This window comes from Neovison vison, chromosome 10, assembly GCF_020171115.1.
Source record: "Neovison vison isolate M4711 chromosome 10, ASM_NN_V1, whole genome shotgun sequence".
NCBI classification, from domain to species: Eukaryota; Metazoa; Chordata; class Mammalia; order Carnivora; family Mustelidae; genus Neogale; species Neogale vison.
In genome coordinates this window covers 17,550,521-17,571,922 of record NC_058100.1, presented here as the reverse complement: position 1 = coordinate 17,571,922, position 21,402 = coordinate 17,550,521, and positions in this window count along the sequence as shown.

Below are 21,402 nucleotides of genomic sequence, written 5' to 3'. Positions count from 1 at the left end.
GTTTTAGGATTACATCCATTATTCAATGGATTCTGTATGTAAGTAAATTTTTAAAATAGTATAATCTGTACAATAATGCAGAGAAAGTCATAAAGATGATTATCAAGTGTACATAGTAGAGTAGTGGCAGAGCAGGCATTTCTCATAGGAATTGAGAAACCCATCAGATTTGGAATCTAATAGGCCTGAGTTTGAAATTTACATCCACCATTTAACAGCTCTTGATGATATTTTGTGTATGAGTTTCAAATTATTCCTCTGTAAAGATAATAACGCCTACCTTTCTGAGTTATTGGGACATTAAATTATACAATATATAAAGTAGAAACACAGCTAGGCCACTGTATTCATTCATATAAAAAGTACTTATTGATTCTCAACTAAATGGCAGTATATAACTACATTGCAGAATTCTCAAGGAACTCAGACAAGTGTAGATACAAAATCAATTTGTCTCTGCTCTGTTTTGTCCTTTTACTTCTACCTTAATCCTTAGAAGGACAATTTGCTAACATAATTGCTAATATAATTGAGCCCAGATCATCATCTAGGTTAAAAATCACTTATGTTTCTCTTCACGTTGCTCACTCTGTAAACTGACTTCTCTCCCCCCACCCTCCCTTTTATTGTATTTTTCATCTTTTCATCTCCTTTTTATTTTTCTTCTATTCCTCCCAACTTGATCTTAGTGTGCATGTCTTAGAATTCACATCCATTGTTTCAATTGTGTACACTACTCAGAAGTGGTAAAGGGATAAAATCAAAAGTTTTAATTCCAGACTTAAAGAGAAATACTGACACCTCCTTAGCTCTATTAAATACATAGAAATTATCTACTCTAACTTTTTTTTTTTCAGTACTTTTTGCTTTGAACATATAGTGGTGGGTTCATTTATGGGTTTTCTATTCTGTTCTATTGATCTATCTGTCTGTTTTTGCGCCTGGACCATACTGTCTTGATCACTATGGCTTTGTAATATAATTTGAAATCCAGAATTGTGATGCCTCCAGCTTTGGTTTTCTTTTCCAAGATTGCTTTGTCTGTTCATGGTCTTTTCTGTTTCTGAACAAATTTTAGGATTTTTGTTTTCTAGCTCTGTGAAAAATGCTGCTAGTGTAGAGATTGCACTAAATGTGTAAATTGGTCTAGTTAGTAGCAAAGAACAAGAACATTACTTGCTCTTCCAATCCAAGATCACGGGATGTTTTTCCATTTCTTTATGTTATCTTCAATTTTGTTCATCAGTGTTTTATTGTTTTCAGAATACAGATCCTTTACTTCTATGGTTACATTTATTCTAAGGTTTCTTATGTTTTTTGTCCAGTTATAAATGGGACTGATTCCTTGATTTCTCTTTCTGCTGCTTCATTACTGATTTATAGAAATGTAACAAATTTCTGATGTTGATTTTGTATCCTGCAACTTTCTGGAGTTCATGTATCTGTTCTAGCATTTCTTTGGTGCAGTCTTTTGGGTTTTCTATATAGACTATAATTGTCATCTGCAAATAGTGAATGTTTAATTTCTTCCTTGCTGATTTTGATGCCTTTTATTTCTTTTTGTGGTCTGAATTATGAGAAATAACAATGGTGAGAGTGGACATCCCTGTCTTGTTCCTGACTGTAGAGGGAGACCTCTAAGTTTTTCCCCATTGAGGATGATATTGGCTGTGGACCTTTCATATATGGCTTTTATTATGTTGAGGTATGCTCCCTCTAACCCAAATTTGTTGAGGGTTTTTATCATGAATGGATGTTGTCAAATGCTCTTGCTGTATTTGTTGAAAGGATCATATGTTTCCTATCCTTTCTTTTATTAATATGGTGTATCATGTTGGTTGATTGGTGAACATTGAACCACCCTTGTAACCCAGAAATAAATCCCACTTGATCATGGTAAATGATTTTTTTAATGTACAACTGAATTTGATTTGCTAGTACTTCACAGAGAAATTTTACATCTGTATTCATCAGGCATATTGGCCTGATCTTCTCTTTTTTAGTTTTGATATCTGGGTAATGCTGGCCTCATAGAATGAGTTGGAAAGCTTTCCTTCCATTTCTTTTTTTGCAGGGTAGATAGCTTGAGAAGACTAGGCTTTAACTTCATTAAATGTTTGATATAATTTCCCTAGAAAGCCATCTGGCCCTGGACTTATATTTTTTGGGAAGTTTTTGATTATTGATTCAATTTCTTTGTTGTTTATTAGTCTGTTCAAGTTTTCTATTACCTCCTTTTTACAATTTTGGTAGTATGCTTCTAGGAATTTATCCATTTTTCTAGGTTGTCCAATTTGTTGAAATATGGTTTTTCATAAGATTCTCTTTTAATTGTATTTCTGCGGTGTTGGTTGTGATCTCCACTCTCTCATTTGTGATTTTATTTATTGAGTCCTTTCTATTTCCTTTGTGATAAATCTGACTAGGGGTTTATCAACTTTATAATTTTTTTCGAAGTACATCTTTTAATTTCATTGATCTGTATTATTGTGTGTGTGTGTGTGTGTGTGTGTGTTGTTATTGTTGTTGTGGTGGTGGTGGTGGTTTCTATATAATTTATTTCTATTCTAATATTTATTATTTCCCTTCTTCTGCAGGCTTTAAGCTGCTTCTTCTTCTTTTTCTTTTTTTTTTCCCCCAATTTACTTATTTTCAGAAAAACAGTATTCAATATTTTTTCACCACACCCAGTGCTCCATGCAAGCTGTGCCCTCTATAATACCCACCACCTGGTACCCCAACCTCCCACCCGCTCGCCACTTCAAACCCCTCAGATTGTTTTTCAGAGTCCATAGTCTCTCATGGTTCACCTCCCCTTCCAATTTACCCAAAAGCACATACCCTCCCCAATGTCCATAACCCTACCCCCCTTCTCCCAACCCCCCTCCCCCAGCAACCCACAGTTTGTTTCGTGAGATTAAGAGTCACTTATGGTTTGTCTCCCTCCCTATCCCATCTAGTTTCATGGATTCTTCTCCTACCCACTTAAGCCCCCATGTTGCATCACCACTTCCTCATATCAGGGAGATCATATGATAGTTGTCTTTCTCCGCTTGACTTATTTCACTAAGCATGATACGCTCTAGTTCCGTCCATGTTGTCGCAAATGGCAAGATTTCGTTTCTTTTGATGGCTGCATAGTATTCCATTGTGTATATATACCACATCTTCTTGATCCATTCATCTGTTGATGGACATCTAGGTTCTTTCCATAGTTTGGCTATTGTGGACATTGCTGCTATAAACATTCGGGTGCACGTGCCCCTTTGGATCACTACGTTTGTATCTTTAGGGTAAATTCCCAGTAGTGCAATTGCTGGGTCATAGGGCAGTTCTATTTTCAACATTTTGAGGAACCTCCATGCTGTTTTCCAGAGTGGTTGCACCAGCTTGCATTCCCACCAACAGTGTAGGAGGGTTCCCCTTTCTCCGCATCCTCGCCAGCATCTGTCATTTCCTGACTTGTTGATTTTAACCATTCGGACTGGTGTGAGGTGATATCTCATTGTGGTTTTGATTTGTATTTCCCTGATGCCGAGTGATATGGAGCACTTTTTCATGTGTCTGTTGGCCATCTGGATGTCTTCTTTGCAGAAACGTCTGTTCATGTCCTCTGCCCATTTCTTGATTGGATTATTTGTTCTTTGGGTGTTGAGTTTGTTAAGTTCTTTATAGATTTTGGACACTAGTCCTTTATCTGATATGTCGTTTGCAAATATCTTCTCCCATTCTGTCAGTTGTCTTTTGATTTTGTTAACTGTTTCCTTTGCTGTGCAAAAGTTTTTGATCTTGATGAAATCCCAAAAGTTCATTTTTGCCTTTGCTTCCCTTGCCTTTGGCGATGTTCCTAGGAAGATGTTGCTGCGGCTGAGGTCGAAGAGGTTGCTGCCTGTGTTCTCCTCAAGGATTTTGATGGATTCCTTTCTCACTTTGAGGTCCTTAATCCATTTTGAATCTATTTTTGTGTGTGGTGTAAGGAAATGGTCCAATTTCATTTTTCTGCACGTGGCTGTCCAATTTTCCCAACACCATTTATTGAAGAGGCTGTCTTTTTTCCATTGGACATTCTTTCCTGCTTTGTCAAAGATTAGTTGACCATAGAGTTGAGGGTCTATTTCTGGGCTCTCTATTCTGTTCCATTGGTCTATGTGTCTGTTTTTGTGCCAGTACCATGCTGTCTTGATGATGACAGCTTTGTAATAAAGCTTGAAGTCCGGAATTGTGATGCCACCAACTTTGGCTTTGTTTTTCAATATCCCTTTGGCTATTCGAGGTCTTTTCTGGTTCCATATAAATTTTAAAATTATTTGTTCCATTTCTTTGAAAAAGATGGATGGTACTTTGATAGGAATTGCATTAAATGTGTAGATTGCTTTAGGTAGCATAGACATTTTCACAATATTTATTCTTTCAATCCAGGAGCATGGAACATTTTTCCATTTCTTTGTGTCTTCCTCAATTTCTTTCATGAGTACTTTACAGTTTTCTGAGTATAGATTCTTAGCCTCTTTGGTTAGGTTTATTCCTAGGTATCTTATGGTTTGGGGTGCAATTGTAAATGGGATTGACTCCTTAATTTCTCTTTCTTCTGTCTTGTTGTTGGTGTAGAGAAATGCAACTGATTTCTGTGCATTGATCTTATATCCTGACACTTTACTGAATTCCTGTACAAGTTCTAGCAGTTTTGGAGTGGAGTCTTTTGGGTTTTCCACATAGAGTATCATATCATCTGCGAAGAGTGATAATTTGACTTCTTCTTTGCTGATTTGGATGCCTTTAATTTCCTTTTGTTGTCTGATTGCTGAGGCTAGGACTTCTAGTACTATGTTGAATAGCAGTGGTGATAATGGACTTCTTTTTCTTTTTCTAGCTGCTTTACTTGTAAGATTAGATTATGTGAGATTGTTCTTGCTTCTTGAGGTTGGCCTGTAGTGTTATATACTTCCACAAAGATTGCACTCTAAAAATCAAGATACACATAGATTGAAAGTAAAAGGATTAAAAAGGTAGATTTGCAAATAGTGGCATAGAAATCTGGACATAAAATAGAGGATTTTATAATGATAAGTGTTCATAATGATGAAGAATTTAACTAATCCAGAGACCTAATCTTAAACATTTATGAATATAATGCCAGAGGTACAAAATCTGTAACTCGAACAGGACATGAATAAAGGGAGGGATAGTCAAATCTATAATCAGAATTGCAAATTACATGTTTCCTGAATAGTTCATAGAAGAATTGAACAACATATCAGAAGTACATAAAATCTGAATAACACTCTAAACCACATTGGCATATTTAAGATTTGTAAATAACTACCACCAACAGCTGAAGAATACAGTCTTTATAAGTACACATGGAGCACTAAGCAAGTTAAACAATATGTTTAATTATATAAATTTTAACAAGTTTGAAATATAAAAGTCTTGCAGAATGTATAATGTAGCCAAAGTGGAAATAAATTAGAAGTCAATAATATGAGAGGCAGAAAATTAAAAATGTTTTTGGAAAATAAACAACAACTTCCAAATAGCTCACATATTGAAAAATGAATTAAAAGAGAAAATAGAAATTAGATATCACAGATAGGAAAATATAAGAAATTAAATTTATGGAATGCAGCTGATTTAGTGTTCAAGGAGAAATTCATAGCATTAAATTTTATACAGGAAAATAAATGAATGGTCTAAACTTTACTTACATTAAATGTGCACATTATACACAAAATAAAAGAAAGAAATAACTAAGACCTAAGGAATTAATAAATAATTAAGATAAAATGAAAAGTAAATGTGAATGGAAAACAGGCAAATGGCAGGACACCTGGATGTCTCAGTCAGTTAAACATTTGCCTGGAACTCAGGTCATGGTCTCAGTGTCCTGGGATGGAGTCCTGCATTGGGCTCCCTGGTCAGTAGGGATCCTGCTTCTCCCTCTGCATGTTGCTCTCCCCACTTGTGCATGCTCTCCCTCTCTCTTTCTCTCTCTCTCTGATAATAAATAAATAAATAAATAAATAAATAAATAAAATATTTAATTAAAAAAAGAGAATAGGCAAATGGCAAGGTAGGAAAGTGAAAAATTTTACTCTTTGCAAATATTAACAATATACACAAATATCTAACAAGATTGATCAGGAATGAAATAAATGATGCAAATTTCCAGTATTAGAAATAGAAGAGGTATAGCCCAAAATTTCAGAGGCATTACAATGACAAAAAAGCAATATTTTGACCAATGAATGATAAATTCAACAAGTGAAATGAATAAAATTGTTAAAAGTATAACAAATAAGATGTCTTAATAGTTGCATAGATATTTAAGAAACTGAATTTATCAATGCCATCCCAGAATGAAAACACCAGGCCCAAATATAGAAAAGTGAAGGACTGCTTCCTTCTCATTTTATGAGAGTAGTGAAGTTCTAATATTTATATTTCACAAGAAAATAGTATTGCTGTCTAATATTCATTATGAACATAATTTTAAACAACCTTAATAAGGCATTAGGGGGAAAATATAATAGCATATAAAAACATAATACATTAACCTTGGTTCTCAGTTTGAAATTCAATGAATGTAATATGCCATATTGACAGAATATTGAATATGAGCTTATATTAATAATAAATTAATAAATAAAAATGTAATAAATTATATTAATAGGCATAGGAAAATCATTTGACAAAATTAAAAAGAAAGTGCATTACTTAAGGAAATTACAAAACAAGAAGACAAGGCAACTTCCTCAGTATGATGAACAGCACTTACGAAAACCTACAGTTGACACCGTACTTGATGGTGTGATAATGAACAATTCTCCACAAAAATAGAAATCAAACATGGATGTCTGCTTTTTAAGTTTCTACTCAATATATTCCTTGAGGTCTGAGCTATTAAAATATGTATGGAAAAAGAGATAAAATGGAAAGTATTGGAAATTAAATAGTTTAAATGTTTCTAGCCCTAGAAATAATCCTGGCAGAGTTTACTATGTAGAAAATCCTAAGGAATATTTAAAAAGTTATTATCATTATTAAGTGAATTTAACAATGTTAGCAGAGCTCAAGTCCAATATACAGAAATCAAGTCTATTTCTCTGCACAGAAACAAATAAGAAATACTTAAAACTCTATCTGCAATAGGTCAAAAAACCTAAAATGCTTAGCAATAAATTTAATGTAGAATATGTAACACTTATGCACCAAGAACTAGAAAATTTTTCCAAGAGGGTAGACAGGAACTAAATATTATTAAGATGTTATTTCTCCCTAAATTAATCTACAAATCCAACCTAATCCACAGCAGGATTTTTAAATAGAAATTGGCAAGCAGATTCTAAAATTTATACAGAAAGTTTAAGTATTTTAACTATTGGAAAAGAACAAGAGTTACTTGAAAACTTACTATGCTTAATGACTTTAAAACTTAATAGGAAGCCACAGGAACAGACCTTTATACTGTAGGCAAAGTGATAGACAAGACAGCTATGAACAAAGGCGACTGTTATAAAATAAACACAGACTTAAATGGCAATCTATTTTTGAGCCAACAGAAATTAATAGGAAATAGAAAAACTTTCCAACTGGTGCTGCAATAATTGTTTCTGAAAAGGGAAAAATAAATTTCAATCCCTACCTCATGCCATATATAAAAACCGAAATTATAGATTGTAACATCTCCTTTGTATCTGATATTGACTTCCTTTAGGTTTAGTGCTTAGTGCCCTTTAACCTGCTATAATCTATTTGAGGTCCTGAGCTAATGAAAATATGTTATTTGTAACATTTTTTTAAGAATTTATTTATTTTGGTGGGTGAGGGGCAGAGGGACAGGAAAAGAGAAACTCCAAACAGAGCCCAGAGCCTGACCCTTCCCTTGCTGAGATCATGACCTGAGCAGAAATCAAGAGTCAGACACTTAACCCACTGTGCCATCCAGGTGCCCCATGTCTACCAATTTTAGTGGATCCCTTGGCAAAGCAAATTCCAAGGAATTTGGAAACAGGAAAATAATCAATTTATTTACTCAACTAATAGAAATTAAAAATGTGTTGTTTTCCCAACTTTTGTAGCAACATGGACCGGACTGGAAGAGATTGCGCTGAGTGAAATAAGTCAAGCAGAGAGAGCCAACTATCATATGGTTTCACTTATTTGTGGAGCATAACAAATAGCATGGAGGACAAGGGGTGTTAGAGAGGAGAAGGGAGTTGGGGTAAATTGGAAGGGGAGGTGAATCATGAGAGACTATGGACTCTGAAAAACAATCTGAGGGTTTTGAAGGGGCGGGTGGGTGGGAGGTTGGGGAACCAGGTGGTGGGTATTATAGAGGGCACGGATTGCATGGAGCACTGGGTGTGGTGAAAAAATAATGAATACTGTTTTTCTGAAAATAAATAAATAAATTTAATAAAAAGAAAAATGTATTGTTTTCTAGACCTTATTTGGTGTACTGGGAATAATCTCTGGCCTCAGGAAGTTGTAATTCTGACAATAATACATAAACACAAATAAATAAACAGCAAGATATTAAAATTAAAAAAATATTTGAAAGAATAATAGGGGACATGAAGTCTAATAAAGGCTTGTAAGAAAAGAAAGTGATATGAACAGAGATTATGCTGAGTGAAATAAGTCAAGCAGAGAGAATCAATTATCATATGGTTTCACTTATTTGTGGAGCATAACAAAAAGCATGGAGGACATGGGGAGTTAGAGAGAAGGGGGTTGGGGTAAATTGGAAGAGGAGGCGAATCATGAGAGACTATGGACTCTGAAAAACAATCTGAGGGGTTTGAAGTGGCGGGGGGGTGGCGGTGGGAGGTCAGGGTACCAGGTGGTGGTTATTATAGAGGGCACTGTTTGCATGGAGCACTGGGTGTGGTGAAAAAATAATGATACTGTTATGCTGAAAATAAATAAATGAAAAAAAAATTTTTAAAAAGAAAAAAAGTAATATGAATGGAGAGTGGCATTGCTATTTCAGTCAACGCTCGGGAGAGATTTCTTTGTTAAGATTATTTCTGAGCAGAGACTTGACCGAAGTGAAAGAGGAGATTATGATGATTTTTGTAAAGGAAAAGATTCACAGTCTAAAGGAACAGTAAGTGTCATGGCCCTAAGGATGAGGAAAATTTTTGTATTTTTGGTACTGGAAAGAGATAATCTATGTTTGTAAAGGGAAGATTGGTAAGAGATAAAGACAGAGAGATTGTGGAAATAAAATCTTACAGTATTTTAAGTCATATTAGGTTTTAGATTTGATTCTGAGAGAGATGACATTCTTTTTTTTGAGCAGAGACTTGACATGACTTGACATCTGTATTAAAAATAAATTTGACAGCTGTAGAGAGGCTAGACAGTACAAGACAAAGGAGAAAATATGAAGGTTAATTAGGAGGTTAATGATGAGTTCAGGTAAAACATTTTGGTGGTCTAGATAAAAATGGCATGGGTAAATGTTCTGGAAATGACATGGAATACATTTAAATAGCAAGTTCAGATTTAATTGTGTTAAATTTTGTTGGGTGTTTACATTGTAGATCACAAGAAAAAGCCGAGGATTCAGAATCATTATTTACAAAATTAATATCACTTACTTTCCCAATAAGAGTATCCAAATACAGAATATATTTTTGCTTAAACATTTAGCTTTCAGAAATACCTACTCTTCTGACAAAGTGTCTAAAATGAGTGAATAAATAATTCCCTCACTCCTTAGTGAAGATGATGATACATGTGGTAGAATTTTCAGTAGCTCTTTTTAAAAATTAACTGAGTTATTTTACCTAAAGTGAACAAACAAACAAACGACAAACCTGCTCCCTAAAATTATCCACAAAATTGCCAAGGGCTTCTAGGAAAATGGTTTCCATGTCTCAGGAAGCCAACTGAATTGCTCACTTATCTCTTCCTGTTATTGGCATGGTGAAGGCCATGCTTTCTTGGTAAATACCATTTATTTTGCTTTGAAAACATTTAGTATATGTTTCCCCATTTCACTGACAGAGTCACTCTGATCAAAACTCATACTTCTGTTTATTAAACTGGAAGTGATCTTTGTAAAGTTTGCTTTTGGAAATAAAATTTACAAAGATACTAATACCATTATAATAAAAATCTTTCTATACAAAGTTAAATTTAAATGCTCTCTTTGTCAAAGCTATATATGAATATATGTGAATAAATACATATATATTTGTTAAATATAAATAACCTATGTGTATTCTTTTTATTTGTGCTGCCATTTTATTACTAGAGTAATGTCATTTATGCTAATAAAGGGCTTTCTTCCATCCTTCATTTTTTTATGTCAGAATAGAGTTAAATAGCATATATACTAATAGATATATATTAAATTTCTAGTTTAAATCTTGATCTTTATAGTAAAATAACTTTCAGAGATGCTTAAACACAAAAGATATTGATTTTATTTATTGTGGTTTAATTTGGATGTTTTATATCAATTTGGCTTTTTGTGGAAACATGAAATGTTCACGGTATCCTGAGGAGGGTGCACATAAGGGAAAATCAAAGTCTATTTTCACTCATCTATCAGGGATACCCCGAGTGTCTCCCCATTTAGGTCTTAGGTCACAACAGTTAGCATGCCAAGTGTCCTTGGTCACATGCAATTTACCTCACTTTTGAATTACTTATTCAGGTGGCTTCAGTATTCATGGTACTTTTTACTTTGATTATAGAGAGAGTTGCCTAAACATTTCTTTTTTCTGACATATATAGATGTATATTCTAAATATATTCACATGGGGAATATGCATTACATCTCAATACAGGCAATTTATTTTTTCTGCTAGATCAATATCCTGATGCAAGTACTTGAATTATGAAAGAAGTGGTTATGAGTCTTTATTGTAGCACTATGGTTAGTGATGTCATTTCTCCCTTAAAAAAAAAAAAAATCGGGACGCCTGGGTGGCTCAGTTGGTTAAGCAGCTGCCTTCGGCTCAGGTCATGGTCCCAGCGTCCTGGGATCGAGTCCCACATCGGGCTTCTTGCTCGGCAGGGAGCCTGCTTCTCCCTCTGCCTCTGCCTGCCATTCTGTCTGCCTGTGCTCGCTCTCTCTCCCTCTCTCTCTCTGACAAATAAATAAATAAATAAAATCTTTAAAAAAAAAAAAAAATCTATGGTTTGGACCATTACTCTCTTGTTCTTATGCCACATTTCTTTGCTCCCCTTTACAGCAAAACAGTCAACCCTCTGCCTTCGGCTCGGGTCACGATCCCAGAACCCTGGGATCGAGTCCCGCATCGGGCTCTCTGCTCAGCGGGGAGCCTGCTTCCTCCTCTCTTTCTCTCTCTGCCTGCTTGTGATCTCTCTCTGTCAAATAAATAAATAAATTCTTAAAAACAAAAACAAAAACAAAAACAAAAAACAGTCTTCCTTAAAAGAGTTGTGTGTTGTTTTTTTTTTTTTAATTTTATTTATTTGAGAGCAAGAGAAAGAGAGGATGAGCAGGGGGTAGAGAGAGAAGATTCCCCACTGAGCGGGGACCCTAACTGAGGTTCAATCCCAGGACCTGAGCACTTGACTGACTGAGTCACCCAGGCACTCCCTCAAAAGAGTTATTCACACTCAGTTCTCCAATTTCTCATCTCCCTGTCTCTCTTCAAGCTATTCTAATTAGGCCTTAACTCCTAAAACTCAAACAAAACTCATCAATCTGGCTCCAATGAGGAAATTAAAAAAAAAATACTCAGTGATTTGAACAGGGAAAGTTTAACATTGAAAAATTATGAACCTTGGCAGTGAGTTGGTTAACAGGAGTCCCTTAGGGCTGAGCTAGGGGGCAAAGACAGCCCTCCCCCACCATAACACCAGGACTGAGATCCTACCTTGTTGGAGAGGCCAGAGCCTTGGCTCACTGGAGGTCAGAACACTTGCTGTGATGCTGCATCGGCAGAGCCTGCTGGAATTCTGCCTTTACGAATTTGCTGAAAGTAGGTTCTCTAGGGTGTTTTGTTCTTTTGTTTGGAACAGATTGCTCATTTTGCTTGATGCTCTGTTTATTCCTTCTAATAAGTGAAACAACAACCTCTCCCAGTCTTAAAGGAGTGGCTTTGTGCCCTAGCTCTTGGTTGCCTCTTGAACATTTGTGACTGCCTAAGCCTCCTGATTTATTCTGGATAAGTCCCTGGCGTTGAAGGTGTGCCAAGACCGGCCAGTGTTCCAGAGGAAGCAACCTCAGTCAGCACCTAGTTTCAGGGCTGATTGGAAACCAGACCTTTGAGCAGCAGCTTATAAAGAATACAGATATGTATAGTCCTGTGTGACCACAGTCATAGGTCCTGCTCAGTTCCAGGCAAGGAGATCTGGAAGTGTCTCCTTGGCATCAGTGGCAAAAATCAGTGCTTCAGATGATTGTATAAGCCCCTTTCCGGGAAGCTGTGGTGAGGCCAAGGGAATTCTCAAAGATGGTGTCTTCCTCCCTGTGTTCTCTGAGAGCAGTTCTGAAGCCTCTAGATGTGTGGCAGTTCAGAAGCTTGTCCCTCAGGTTGAAGTTTCAGGACAGAAAGAGGGACCTTTTACACAGGCAGATGGGAGGTGTGCTCTAGTCCATTGTCTGTGCAATGCCCTGGGTGTGGTAGACTGCCTCACTGTCTTTCTGATTATTATGGTCTTCTGGCCCCAGAAACACAAGTTCTTCTGGCCACTAGGGCCAGATAATCAAGAGGTGTCCCTTGTGTGGATGGTGCCTGCTGCCTGTTTTACCAAGGCTGCCCAGCACAAGTAGGGCAGGCACACTCTTCACTTTAATGAGGCAGGAAAGAGCACTGGGGAGGAAGATTGTGGCATCTGCCCTTCTAGCAAGGTAGAGGGAGAGGGTGAAAATGGCACTCACTGGTGCACGCATCCCCAAAGAAAGTCCCAATGGCTCCCATCCCACCAGCAATTTCTTTAAGTTTAAAAAATGAATCTCCTTCATATACAATCAAGTTGCTTTCCAAACTGCTTCCTCTGTACTGGGTCCTGGGACAGCTGACTTCATACATGATCTTACAAGAAATATCTCAGATTCCCACAGTCCTCAAAGTCTCCTGGATAGGAAATCCATTGGTTTCCAAAGCCAGAGATTTGGGGTTCTATTCTCTCCACTGCAGGTCTCTGGGATTAGGGTACTTAATGTCAGGCACAAATCCCTCATACCTTAAGAAGAGGCTCAGGAACCTTGAGATCCCTCTGCTACCCATGCTGGAGGTGGGGTTTTTGCTGAGATCATGTCTCTGCCTCCCCTGCCATCTAGATGTGGCCCTTTTACATCCATTGCTGTGGAGAGAGCCATTCAGCTAGTTTCTAGTTCTCTTTCAGTGGATTTATTCCATATATAGCTAAGAATTTGGTTTGTTTCTGGGAGAAGTGAGTTCAAAGTCCTCCTATGCCTCCGTCTTAGACTTCTATTAATTTTCATTTTAAAATATTCACCAATACCAGGAAATAACCCAGATTTTTCTAAGCATTACCTGCTATAAATATTGTTGCAATAAACACCTCTGTGCATACATCACCGTGGGTAATTAAGCATACTTCTGACAGATAGCTTCCCAGAACTGGAACTGCTGATCCAAACTAAATGAGCATGTTAAAATATGTTCATTACTTCCAAACTGCTCTCAGATATGCTGTAAATTCATACTTCCATTAATTTTATACTAGTCCCAATTTGCCCACACCAATACTACAATTGGACACTATCAATTCAATTATCCTTATCTATGTGATAGGCAATAAAAAACACCTTATTGCTGCTTCAACCTGAATTTTCTGATTACAGTGATTCCAAATATTCCTTACCATATTCATATAGTCTATCTTTGCTTCTTTTCCTGTGAACTCTACTTCAGTTACACTTCATCACTACAGAATTCAAATAGAATATATAAGGAAACAAAACTTGTTTTATATAAAAATATCTTCTCCTTGTGTAACTATTTTAATTAGGAGAGGACAAATCGCAAATTTACCAGAACTCTACAATGTCTTTTTCACAATAGCAATACAATGTGATGAGAATCACACTCATAAATATCTCCCATGACAAAACAAATGCCTTATGTACAACAATCATTCATTTTGCATTGACAAATCTTTTTTCTTTTTTCTTTTTTTTACCAGCTACATATGGTCAATTTCTCCTTTTTTATGTTGTATCTTTTTCAATTGCACCTAGGAGTCATTTTAATATAGATAATTGAATTGCAGTTAATTCTCCATCTGGTGTTCCAGATTGGTTACTTACTACTGCTGATTTGAAGTTGATATTTTTCATTTATATTACTTGATCATTTTATTCACTGTCACATGTCTAACAGTATGTGACATTTACAAAGCATATCATATAAGCATAGTTTAAAATACCCAAAGTATAATTCCTTTTGAAGCACTTGGAAGTCTTACACAAGCCCTTGTAAGATTCAGGTTTCTACTAAATTACTGTAACTTATAAATTACTTGAGAAGTATGATCTTAAAGAAAAAAAAACTGTATAAATAGAAAGATGTTTGGACACCAGAATGTGACCTATTATTTTTAGTATATTAGTTTAAAATACAGAATACCTTATTGACACAGCAAACCTTGATAAATTGGGTTATATTTGATGATTTAGGAATCCTGACATTGTTTAATCAGAAAACTGCAATTTGAAAATGTTGTGTCATTAGAAATATACTAAGATTTGTGGCTACAATTATTCAATGCATAAATCATCATTTTTAATATTTGAATAGTGAATTACAATTGTAAAGTACTTTGACTGATTTGATCCTGTTAGGAAAGGGAAGAGGTCTTGTGGCTTGGTGGAAGAATTACTTTGGGCCAGAGAGAAGGTTAATTTATTACTGGGACATTTAATAAGAGGGAAATTAGATACTCTTCAAGTCTCATTTTCAAAACTGTGATAACCATATTCCCATTTTAAAGTTTCTATGAGTATTAAATCAGATAATTCATTAAAAATAAATCAAATTCAACATGTGTTTGTTCTTTCATTACCTGCTTTATTATTCCCATTTCAGAGTTTATGAATCCAGACTCAGAGACGTTTGAATTACTTGCCAAATTCAACATTTCTCAGAATCCCCAAGGGCCTGTGTTCCTCATTCAATAAGACCACTCAGTAAATTGTGTCAGATTATAGACAGTAAGGCATCATCTGATCCAATCTGCTGACCTTACAGCAAAGAAAACTGAGTCACCAAGGGCTTAATGGATGTAGTCATGGGCAGGCCACAAGGTTTTGACCAGTACACAAATAATGATGATAACCTTGTGTTATATTTTGAAATGCATTGCTATTGTAAATATAAAAGTTTTATTTGATAGTAGCTGAGTAAAAGCATTTGAACAAAATAGATTTTGAAATCCTAAGAAACATGACTAATTTGTTTTATTTTGTTTTAATTTATGGGAAATAAATTTTTACCTCACATTTACCCAATTTGAAAATGTATACATAATATGTCTCCACTATTTTCATTAACTCATAATAAAGAGCCAGTTCCTCCTGCTTGTTGAAATTTACATGAAGATGACTTTGAAAATGTCTATATTGTGTCATATGTTATATCAAGTATCTCTGAATCAGCTTCCTTTAAACCGGAAGCTCTTTTCAACCCTAAAGAATATTGAATATTTTTTACAGTAATATACATAGTATGTATACTACATACGATAAGTACATTATCTCTATTCAGTAATTATATAATGGCATGTGATAATATGAGCACATTATTTCTATCCATTGTTCATTACTATTGCCACAGATTTTCCAGGTATAATTTAGCTACCCATTGTGTCTGAATGATATATTGTTTCCTGTTAAATAGCTACATGTGGAAAATCACAAAGTCTAGAATACATTAAGATAACATTTTACATACTGCATCAGATTAAAAAAAATCATTGTTTTGATTATATAAGACAGATACTGCAAGCTTCGAATGTTTACAAAATTCTAAAAACTAAATAACTATTAAATGTCCTCTAGAAGCTCCTTCCAGTAGATCTTGAAATTCATGTCGGCTATATACTGGCAGAAACATAAAATCCTTCTTATGGAATCAAAGTACTAATTAGAAAGAAATCCTGAGGCCTTAGAGATTTCCTTTTTCATAACTATCAAAGCCAGTTTTTAATATCCGTATGATGCTAAGAAACTAAGATGTTTTATAAAAATCTCACTTTCCTTTAAAAAATATAGTACTCAGCAAAATTATTGTTTCATTATAATATTCTTTCTGTGTATAAATGCAATAGAAGGGGTACCTGGGTGGCTCAGTTGGTTAAGCATCTGCCTTTGGCTCAGGTCATGGTCCCAGTGTCCTGGGATCGAGCCCCACATCTGTCTCCCTGCTCACCTGAAAGCTTGCTTCTCCCTCTGCCTCTGCTGTTCCCCCTGCTTGTGCGTGCTTGCTCTCTCTCTCTCATGCAAAAATGCTGTCTCTCTCTCTGTCAAATAAATAAATAAATAAAATCTTTGAGAAAAAGGAATAGAAAATCAGGGGTATTTTTATTTCGCTTCTAATTTTTTAGTCTTAAACTTATCTGATGAAAGTCCAGCAATAATGCCTGTGTTATCATAATGGAACATCTGAAATATCTGAACTTACAAGTATTTTCCTCAATTCATTATTTTAACTTTCATTTGCCAGAATAAATTATATAAATAATTTACACTTCCATTTTTCATCTGAAAGCACTGTTGTAGTCGGTAAGCACAGTAATAAAGCAGCACAAATGTTCAAACACACACATGCACACAGGTACACAAATGTTCAAGAACTAGAGAAATGTTGCAAATTAAATATCTTAAAATAAAGCAAGTTATCTGGGGTTTTACTCTTCTAAAGAGTTTTTTTCTAATTATCTCTACCAAGGACTGGAAACATGACTTACTGTCACACGTCATCACTCTGCATCATTTTTTTTTGGAGATTTTATTTATTTCTGAGAGAAAGACCACAGGAGAGAGCAGCAGGGGGGAGGGATAAGCAGACTCCCTACTGAGCAGGGACCCCCCCCTCCCCAGCATACGGCTCAATCCTAGGACTCTGGGGTCATGACCCAAGCCAAAGGCACACGCTGATCCCCCCATCACTATGTATCTTTGAAGGAAGATTTATTCATCAATTTTGTAAATATGAGTTTCTGACATCTATGATGTCTTCTGACATCTAAAGCATTAGTATTTTCACTTTTTAAACCAATTTTTCCTCATGAATCTTACAAGTTTTCTTTTTTTTTTTTCTTACAAGTTTTCCATTCTTTATCTTGCTTCCCCAAATGTTCTCACAAGATTTGAGATTATAGGTATGATTTCCACCAGACAAGACCATAAAAGCACATGCTTATCTACATTCACAAATAACAAAGCCATAGAAAATATAAATAAGAATAGAGGAATTACATGTAAATGAATTGCTCAAAAATAAAGGGAGAGCACGAAGACTTCAGAGAAGGGGCTGGGGGATTTCAGGGGAGGTTCTTCTGTCCCTGCTGAGGCAAATTTTGCCCTGGGCCAGGCAGTAGGGAGGGAGACAGGGGCTTAGGGGATAAGGGGAGTGAGGAGGGGCCTAACCCTGACAGAGGAGGAGCTGAAAGTGCTCTCTGCCAGGGGTGGTGGTGTGGGGGGTGGATTGCCTTGTGATTTGGATCCTGGACCGCCATGACACATCCCTCTGCTGCCACAGCCCAAGCTTGCTTGCTGCTGAGCCACTGAGAAGAGAAGGTATTTATTTAAGGAAAATGGATGTATGCTACCTAGCGCAGTAAAATTAGTGGGAATGGCTGGAAGTGAGGGGCAGGTATAGCCCTGGTGTATGATGTACTATAACCCTAGAATGTCGCATTTTCTAAAACAATGTCAAGCATCAGGGGAGCAGCGTGGCTGCTTGACATTGTTTTTGAAAATGCGACATTTCAGGGTTACTTAAATAAATAATCCAGTATTAAATTATGTAAGTTCTTTCTCCTCAATCAAAATTTGACAAAGTGTATTTAAAATATAGGAGGTTATCAGCCAAATTGTTGTTTTGCTAAAGCTCAGACTGGCATACCTTAGAACCATTGTTGTGGATTTGTACGTTGACAATTTAGCTGCGATGGATGGACTTATATTTTCTCAAACTGTATCCCTTGTGTTAGCCAGTGGCTATTGAGATGATTTGTATAACATTTGAAATGTGGCACTGAAGCGTCAGAAATATTTTTTTTACACCTGGATGTTTAGTGCAGGGTCATGTACTACAGAAGGTCATATTAGTTCTCCCTCGATTTTCTGGCTTTTCTTTTTTTTTTTTTTTTCCATAGCTGGCTCACTCTTTTTTTTTTTTTTTCCAATTTATTTATTTTCAGAAAAACAGTATTCATTATTTTTTCACCACACCCAGTGCTCCATGCAAGCTGTGCCCTCTATAATACCCACCACCTGGTACCCCAACCTCCCACCCCCCCACCACTTCAAACCCCTCAGATTGTTTTTCAGAGTCCACAGTCTCTCATGGTTCATCTCCCCTTCCAATTTACCCAAAAGCACATACCCTCCCCAATGTCCATAACCCTACCCCCCTTCTCCCAACCCCCCTCCCCCCAGCAACCCACAGTTTGTTTCGTGAGATTAAGAGTCACTTATGGTTTGTCTCCCTCCCTATCCCATCTAGTTTCATGGATTCTTCTCCTACCCACTTAAGCCCCCATGTTGCATCACCACTTCCTCATATCAGGGAGATCATATGATAGTTGTCTTCTTCCGCTTGACTTATTTCACTAAGCATGATACGCTCTAGTTCCATCCATGTTGTCGCAAATGGCAAGATTTCGTTTCTTTTGATGGCTGCATAGTATTCCATTGTGTATATATACCACATCTTCTTGATCCATTCATCTGTTGATGGACATCTAGGTTCTTTCCATAGTTTGGCTATTGTGGACATTGCTGCTATAAACATTCGGGTGCACGTGCCCCTTTGGATCACTACGTTTGTATCTTTAGGGTAAATTCCCAGTAGTGCAATTGCTGGGTCATAGGGCAGTTCTATTTTCAACATTTTGAGGAACCTCCATGCTGTTTTCCAGAGTGGTTGCACCAGCTTGCATTCCCACCAACAGTGTAGGAGGGTTCCCCTTTCTCCGCATCCTCGCCAGCATCTGTCATTTCCTGACTTGTTGATTTTAGCCATTCTGACTGGTGTGAGGTGATATCTCATTGTGGTTTTGATTTGTATTTCCCTGATGCCGAGTGATATGGAGCACTTTTTCATGTGTCTGTTGGCCATCTGGATGTCTTCTTTGCAGAAACGTCTGTTCATGTCCTCTGCCCATTTCTTGATTGGATTATTTGTTCTTTGGGTGTTGAGTTTGTTAAGTTCTTTATAGATTTTGGACACTAGTCCTTTATCTGATATGTCGTTTGCAAATATCTTCTCCCATTCTGTCAGTTGTCTTTTGGTTTTGTTAACTGTTTCCTTTAATAAATGGTGTTGGGAAAATTGGACAGCCACGTGCAGAAAAATGAAATTGGACCATTTCCTTACACCACACACAAAAATAGATTCAAAATGGATTAAGGACCTCAATGTGAGAAAGGAATCCATCAAAATCCTTGAGGAGAACACAGGCAGCAACCTCTTCGACCTCAGCCGCAGCAACATCTTCCTAGGAACATCGCCAAAGGCAAGGGAAGCAAGGGCAAAAATGAACTTTTGGGATTTCATCAAAATCAAAAGCTTTTGCACAGCAAAGGATTTTCTGGCTTTTCTTGAAGGCATGAGAGCAGTCAGACCTATATCTCCTCCAGCTCCTGCTAGAAGTTTCCATTATTTTTTTTCCACTTCCGGGAGAGATGCAAATTTAGCTTCATGGCAAATGCTGCCATGTTCTCCCATAGGTCACACATCACTGAGGTTGGAGGTTTGGAGGTGGTGAGTAACCAAAATGTGTCCCAGAGCCTTCTCATGAGATTTTTTTTTTTTTCCCCTCCAACAATCTTTCCATCTCCACAATTTGTCTTTCTGACTCAGGCTCAGCACCAAATGCAAAAGTAATGCTGTATATAAACTGGTTAATGCTGTATAAAACTGTATATAAACTGGTCATTTCCCACAATTGCATAAAAATCCAGCCCTTAAAACCCTGCTCAGTGGGGAACCTGCTTTTCCTTCTCCTTCTGCTGTTTCCCTTCCTTGTGTTCTTTCTCTCTGTCTCTGTCAAATAAATAAATAAAATCTTGAAAAAAAAATCCAGCCCTTAAATACACACACACACACACACACACACACACACACACACGTCTATCCATCATCATTGACTAGTTGTTTTGTTCAGCATCTCTGATTGAACTTGCGGTGATATTGTGGTCTCATATTAACAGAATAAAATTCCAAACTTTGTCCAGTTGCCTTCTAGTAGATGCCAAACAGTACAATTCCAGAAAGCTAATCATATTTTCACCATTATTGATAAGAGGTGCTTTTGATATTAGGATCAAAGACTCTGCATTACTCTTGAATTGGAGCCATAAACCTGTGCAGTGGAGGCTAGTAAGGCTGCACCCAACCCCCTCAGATCACTGCTATACTTTGCGTGCACGGATCCCCTATTTTCACTATACTTTGCATCTAACATACACAATCTTTCCCTGAAGATGGCAGGAGGGGCGTTGGGATTGTGTTGCTTGTATGCACAAAGAGATGAAATTGCCAGAGGGTTTACAATCCACGATACCTACTCAACCCAGTTCTGACTGGCTATAAAACCCACTGTTTTGTCTCAAGATAGGCCAAATGTTGAGATATAATTTATGTTCCTGAGCTGTCTTCTCTTCTTCTCATGACATCAGGTTGTAGATGGGACCATGATTGAATTTTCACTCTTGCTCAGATTCTTCCCTGTCCAGCTCCCCACACTACTTTAATAGCCTTTTTTTTTTCTTTTGAAAAAAAATTTTTAATAAATTACTTGTACATGAATTCTTATTCCTGGGTCATATTTTAGCGACTCCAACTGAAGATAGCATGCAACGCACAAATAAAATTGGATGTTCACTCTTTTTTTTTTTAATTTTATTTATTTATTTATTTATTTATTTATTTTTATTATTTATTTTATTAATTTTTTTCCCAATTTATTTATTTTCAGAAAAACAGTATTCATTATTTTTTCACATGGATGGAACTAGAGCGTATCATGCTTAGCGAAATATTTATTTATTTATTTGACAGAGAGAGAGAGCGAGAGAGGAAACACAAGCAGGAGGAGTAGGAGAGGGAAAAGCAGTCTTCCCACCAAGCAGGGAGCCCAATGTAGGGCTCAATACCAGGACCCTGAGATGAAGGCAGATGCTTAACGACTGAGCCACCCAGGTACCCTGAATGTTCATTC